The following is a 7,370-nucleotide window of genomic DNA, read 5'->3' as shown; positions in this document are numbered from 1 at the left end:
GCAGAGAAGCATTCCAGGATTCCTAGAACAAATTAAATCTTTGTGATATGACTGCATGTTTTATATTTAAGGGGGAGGAGGTTTATTTAAGGAAAATCGATGTCACCAATCAGCCTTTTGGTATAGGAATATGGGAAATTACTTTTTTGGCTCCAAAGGCTGTCTTCCTTATTTGGTGGGTCACTGACTTTGAAGCAGGGCAGCCAGCCAGTCAGTCAGACTGTTTAGACTGGCTGCACGTTTGTTCCAAGTCAGTAGGGTTGATTTACTAAAGGAGTCAAATCTGTTCATTTCGCAAAGAGAATGTTCACTTTGAACAGTGTATGATCATAATTTAAAGCTTGGTTCTCAACTGGTGGGTCGTGACCCAAAAGTGGGTTGCGACCCCGTGTTCAGTGGGTCGCCGCATGCCTTCCACTTTTCTAGGCGAGAGGCTCCTCAGCCTGCCCCTAGCGCAGCACTGTCAGTTCTCGTGCCAAGCAGCCATTCAAAATATGCTGCCCAGTGTAGAGTTTCAGCTTGAGGTGGCATGGAATGGGGCTATGGCCATGAGGGAGCTCCATCCATACGTGCATTGCTTACAGCTCCCTCACGTGTTCTATAGAGGTTCCTGGACCAGAGTACCATTCATTTGTATGGTACCCCAAACGCATCTCCCACCCACAGTTCGTATGCCCGCACCAAAACATGCAGTACCCTAATGTTGTGCATTTCATTGCAGTGCAACTTGGGTCGCAACTTAATGACAAAGGACAAATGTGGGTCCTGAGGTTACACGGGTTGAGAACCACTGATTTAAAGTGAACGATTTGAACTGTATTTTTGCTGGTGCTATGCCAGTGCTGAGTGTATAAGTGGGGGAGCAATGCCCCTGGTTCTTAATCCCAAGTTATAATAAAGGCAGACATACAATACTGAGATAAGCCTAATCAACAAATGTAATGTTATATAGTTGGAAATTTTAGTGCAATAATAACACAAACAGACTGGAGCATTTAAGGGACAAAAGCTGCGGATAGCGAACAGCGACAAATGGTCTGCATGGCCTCATTGCCCTAAGTGGTGGGCATGGCCTAAAGATGCATGGTTAAATAGAACATGAGCTTATTTGCTGCATACATTTCACACATATCTAACAGAGCATGCACCCACAAAATACTCCTTAATTGCTGTGCCACTGGTGGGAATAAGTGATGTTCAGCACGGCATTCAGAGTAAAGCAGTCCAGAGTAAGCAACATGCAGGTTACGAACAGCAGTCTAATGTGACACGGAGCATAGCATACTGAGCAAGGCAGCACAAAGCACGTGATGTACAGCACTGCATACAGAGTAAAGCATCCCAATGTGAGTAATGTAAAGTATAAGGTTCAGGGGTTGATTTACTAAAAGCAAGTTGTTCACTTTGCAAGGGAATTTTCCCTGTGCTTTGTGAATGAGGTGAAGCTCTGCTGACTTCCTTCATGCAATCATGTGCAAGGAAACCAACAGGTCCATCTAAAATAACCCTGTCCACAGAATGACAATGTTGGTGTTCAAATTCACTGCAGAATGAATAGTCTTGTCTACTCTATGCCTGTCAAGTCATATTGGTTCATGCCCCATGACATCAATAGTGCTAACAGACCTGTCTTTGTGTCCTTTTGGACAGTTAAAGCCCATCTCTAGGCAAACGAAAAAACTACACTTGCAGTGGGGCTACCTCCACACTGCAAGGTTAAGTGTTTGTTTATGCTTAGGGGACCGGAGTAAAGCACTTTTACTTACCTGATCCCTGCTCCCACAGCGGTCGGCACTCTCTGCCCTTCGCTTAGGCTGGTGGAATGTTGCTCCCATATAATGCAGATCTATGGAACCTGCATTAGACATGACCTCGGTGATCCACACACTGCCAGAGCAAATGAGAGAAGAGACTGTGGAAACCAGCATAGCAGACTGGAGGGAGACAGAGGGAGCAAGGGTCAGGTCAGTAAAAGAGCTTTTTCCTGTACCCTAGGCATAAACCAGCACTTAGGTCTTAAAGTGGGGGGGTAGTCCCACTGAAAGGGTACATTTTGTTGGCTTGTCTGGAGATGGTCTTCAAGTATCTTTATCATTAGATGGTCTCCAGAAAGAGAAGCCTGATAATTGATTGTTTGCTCCTGTAGCTTGCACACTCAGCAATCCTCTGGCAGGCCCTTTTGTCTTTGAAATGTGTTGTTTTTTCTAATAAAATTCTAGCAGATTCACAACTCTGTTTTATAGGTTTTGTTTTTTTTAAAGTTTGTTTTGCATCAGCTCATGTTGGAGCAAATATCTGCCATCTGAAATCGTCTGTATGCCTGTAATGGTTGAAATAAAATGGAATCTGCCCTTTAGCTTGTTTCCCAGGCTGGTATTCTGAAACTTCCAGAGCATTCATGCATTCTTACCTTGACAAAATCCAAATAACTGTACTTTTCAACATACTGCAGGTTTCTCCAGCAGATGTCCTACTTGTACCTTTATTGGACCTGACTTAAATATCCTCCCTTGACACTTGAGGACTACAGTAGAGAAATAAATAGTTGTGATAACTTCATTTAATAAATATTGCAAGTAAAGAGTGCTACAGTCACAATTTTTCAAAACTAAGGGTGCCCATACACTTTGAATTTCGGCTGATTTTTGAGGAACTGGACGAAATTTGCACAGTGTCGGCACCCTTTCGGTCGGCATCCCTCGATCAGCTAATCGAAGGAGCTGCCTGGAAAATCTTTGTACAATCAGGGCCGGCAGCCAATGAGCAGCTGGCTCTGTTCGGCTATTCTGACAGCGGCCTCTGTCGGAATACAATGCAAATAGCGGAATTCCTCGATTGACACACTCCTTAGGCCCCATTCACACTGAACGATTTATCACGCGATTTTTGCAGCAATATCGCTCATATTTCCACGCAATATCGCTCTATGTAGCTTCTCCAATCCATTTCAGTGGAGCTGTTCACATCTCGCCGCTCAATATCGCTTGTAGCTCGTCGCTGTAGCTTGTCGCTCCTACATGACCCTTTTTTCTGCGGATTTCGAGCGATTTTGCTCCTGATTGCATACAGCCTAATAGGAAAAAGTTGCGCAATATCGCACATATAAAATCGCGCGATTTTCATGTCGCTCAGTGTGAATGGGGCCTAAGGGCCTGTTTACATGATTTTCAGGTGCGGATCTGCAGACGTGGTGCTACTCATGCAGTGTGTTTTTGACGCGTTTTTGATGCGTTTTCGGTCCGGATGCTGACAGTTCATTTTTTTTTTTCAAACCGTGGGGCTGTCAGTATGCAGATTCTTCCTCTGAGGTCACTTCCGCCCTCTCGTAACATCTACTTCCCTTTGTGTGTGTAAAGCTGGTGATCAGACATGTATCACATGTTTGCAGGCATGTTGATGTTGCTGGCTACAGTAATCTGCATAGAACGAGCTCGCAGGAGACGTCGTTATTGGGTACACCCAATCTTGAGGCTCCGGGACTCCAAGGGCCAGTTCTAGAGTTTATATAAGGATTTGCTAGCTCACCCAGATAAAAAATTTTCCTTTACTCGTATGTCCATGGAAAGGTATTGGGCATGTTTCAAATGTTTGCAGTTCATGTCTTTACCTCTACCCCAACCTGTCTGTCTATCTCCCACTCTGTCTGTCTATCTCCCACTCTGACTGCCTCTGACATCATAAAAAGTGGAGCAATAATAATTTTTTTTTTTTTTGCTTAGCTGCATTGCGTTCCGTTTCCGTTTTGGTGCGTTTTCGGCGCGTTCATGCGTTTCCTGACCGGACAAAATGTGACCTGCAGTATTTTTTCTGTCGTAACCTGAACGGACTGCGCACGTGAGAACTGTAGCCCATAAAACACGTAGGGATACATTGGTATGCATATTTAGTGCAGGAGCGTACGGATCAGGTCAGCACAGAAAACGGACGTCGTGTGAACAGGCCCTTAGTGTTGATGGAGGAATCTGCTCTATTTTTCTTGTTCAGCCCACGGGTTGAACAACAAAAATAGAGCAGTGTATGGCCAACCTTAGGACTAGTTTTGATGGGGAAAATGCAGCTTGCATTCAGCTTGCATTTGAGATCAGATTAAAACACTTCTGATATAATTTAGTGTTAATTAACAGGTGATGACCTACACCTAAACTGCATCAACCTGCTTCAAGCTGTTTTTCTGTTCCCATTAACTTGTATGCTGAGATAATCGGTTCTGGCGTGTGTACACCTCCGTCTCGTACAAGGTTAGCCTTTTCAAAATTATGTTTGTTTGATGTAGATGTTGGCCAGTAGAATCAGCACAAAATCCAGCATGATGTCACTTCTCTGAGTGGAGGCTTACTTACAGTATTAGTGGTTCAGCGAATTGGACAGTGGAGGAGGGTTGACACACCTGTGTACATGACCCGCAATACACATTCTTGCTACAGACATGGACTAATTTGTTGGTACCCTCACAGCTCACTGAAACAATGCTTCATTCCTCCTGGACATGGAGGAAATTAAAAGCATTCGCCTCTGGTGTACCTGTATGCCTTTAGTATGTCATAGAGTTAAACAAACCAAGCGTGAAACAAGATACATTAATGGTTATTCTACAAACATATTATATAAAGGCAGCAGACAGATGTGCTGGTACGGTACCCCCTATAAAAGATTTTAAATGGATCCTAGTAATATTTGAAACTAACTGTTATCTGCATTTAGTATCACACACATCTTCAAACTTATAATCAGTCAGTCAGCTTGTTTAAATAAAGAAAAGTAGTCACTCTGCTGTTTGGTATCATGGTGTGCACCACACTGAACATGGATCAGCTAAAGCGAGGGAGAGAGAGTCATCTGAGGAGATCGGAAAGAACATTATAGACCAGCATGGTAAAACTATCTTCCAGCAGCTTGATGTTCCTGTGACTGCAGTTGCAAATATTATTAGGTAGTTTAGGGTCCATAAAAGTGTAGTAGGGTTGCACCGATACCGTTTTTTCGATATCGGGTACCGATATTTATATTTCAGTACTTGCCAATACCGAGTACTGATATCGGTACTTCCGCTAGTATGGAGAAGGCTTCCCGTGTCATTACCCGTCGTCCGGCTTCTTGATTGCCCGGGAAGCCGGCTCCATGCTGTTTGGCCGGCTCAATGTTGATTGGCCCGGGAAGACGGCTTTCCAGCCAGCTGTTTGGCCGGCTCGATGTTGGTTGGCCGGAAAGCCAGCTTCCCAGCCAATCAGCCTGGAGCTGGCTGTTTTGCCCGCTCAATGTAGATTGGCCTGTAGGCCGGGTTCCCGGCCAATCAGGAAGGCTTCTTGATTGGCCAGCAAGCCGACTCCATGCTGTTTGGCTGGCTCGAGGCTGATTGGCTGGGAAGCCGGCTTCCTGGCCAATCAGCATCGAGTCGACTCCATGTTCCCCCCCGGCACTGCTGGTCAGAGTAAATCTCCTTCTGACCTGAAGTTCCAGTATTGGTGAAGGTATTGGCACCAATACCGATACTAGTATTGGTGCATCCCCAGTGTGTAGCCAACCTTCCTGGACATAGCTACAAGCAGAAAATGACCCCAGATTAAGCAAAAGATAGCATGAATGGTAGGCAAAGTGCCAGGGAAAACTATTAAAGAGAACTCCAAGGTCAAGGTACATCATTAGTCTCATTTTGAGTGACAGTAGGCTCCAAGGAAGACTTTGCGATTGAAAGAAATACATTAAAAAAGCCAGAGTGGAATTTGCTAAAATGCATATTGACAAGCTACAAGAGCGTTGCATGGGGGTACCTTTATTCTCTACATGACACAATTAAATCTCAAGTCTGGAGCAAAACATACAAGAGTCAGTAGAATACAAACAGACCGCACTATCCAGAGAATTCCAATACTTCAGACTTTAGTAAAATTCACAGCAAATCCAGTATAACAGTGAAAAAAAGTGTATAAAGCAACAAATGCCAGGACTGCACACCCCCAACCAGTTACAACCTCTCGCATGTTTCACCCGTAGGCTTATTCATAGAGGTAACAAATACAGACCAGTATCTCACTTAAATGTGTTCAAAAAACTCCACCCTACACAGATGCAGGAAGCAATGCTCGCTGATGGATAGGTTAACTCTAAGGCCCCGTTCCCACTGCGCGATATGCAAATCGTGCGTTTGTCGCGCGATTTGCATATTGCGCGACATCGCGAGATTTGCCACGCGATGTCGCGTTCAAGCTTGCATTGAGCAAGCTTGAATCGCGGCTAAATCCGTTCCAAAAAGGGTCCTGCTGTAGCGACACACGACCCGCGACAGCAGGACCCTTTGCCCCATTGGATTGCATTGGAGCGCGATATCGCGCGGTAATTTGCCGCGATATCGCGGGAATTACCGCGCGATTAATCGCTCAATGTGAACGGGGTCTAAACTGGCTGGTGTATAAGGCTCAGTAGAGCACAAAGAATCTACCAATCCCATTATACATGTTATAATCTCCATACCAAATAGAGTCAAATATTTTAACTCAATCTCACCAAACCGCAATCTCCCTGTCAACTGTGCAGGGTGTAAGATAAAAGAGAAATGTATAAAATAAAATATGAAACTCTCTTGCGAATACATAGAAAAGTGTATAAACAAATAAATCAATACATATAAAATTAAACAAACTATAACAAATGAGTGGCTCCTCTCACCCGAATAGACCAAAATATCAGTACTATAAAACACATATAGTTCCAAGGTGGACGCACCTATTAGACCAGCACCTGGGGAGTCCTGATGGAGGCTAAGGCTGGGCACACACCTTACAACCATCGCAAGACTTTTGTCTTGCGATGGTTGTAAGGTAATTAAAAAAACGTACGATCTGCCTATCTTCGACAGGCAGATCGTACTTGCGATGATCGGCTTGCGGGGCGGGGTTTCCGATGACCGCAATGCCAAACGGGCAGTGTGCGCTTGCGCACACCAACACATCCGGCTTTTATCTTACGAACATGCTACACACCCGCCGAACATCGTACAATGCTCGACGGGTTTTCGAGCATGTTCCTAAGATAAAAGTCGTGCGACCTTACAGTAGTAGAGGTCGCACGGCTTCCACACACCTTTTACGATAATCGTACGATCGCGGGATTTCCCGCGATTATAGTACGATTATCGCAGGTGTGTGGGCACCTTAAGGAATTGGAGCGGTGAGATTTCATTTGGCTCTATACAAGAGTCAGTCTCATGGATATCCCACCACACTCCTTAACGGTAAACCCCTGTGTAAGATGGGTGCTGAAATTACTGCGGATGGCGCCGCTCCAATCAATCTAAGAACAAGATGACACCAGCACACAGGGATGTATGTCCAAACAAATGTCATTTGTTGACGCATATTGTCATTATTGTGTCC

This window comes from Nanorana parkeri, unplaced genomic scaffold, assembly GCF_000935625.1.
Source record: "Nanorana parkeri isolate BGI_ZX_2015 unplaced genomic scaffold, ASM93562v1 scaffold567, whole genome shotgun sequence".
NCBI classification, from domain to species: Eukaryota; Metazoa; Chordata; class Amphibia; order Anura; family Dicroglossidae; genus Nanorana; species Nanorana parkeri.
Note: the sequence above shows the minus strand (reverse complement) of the source record.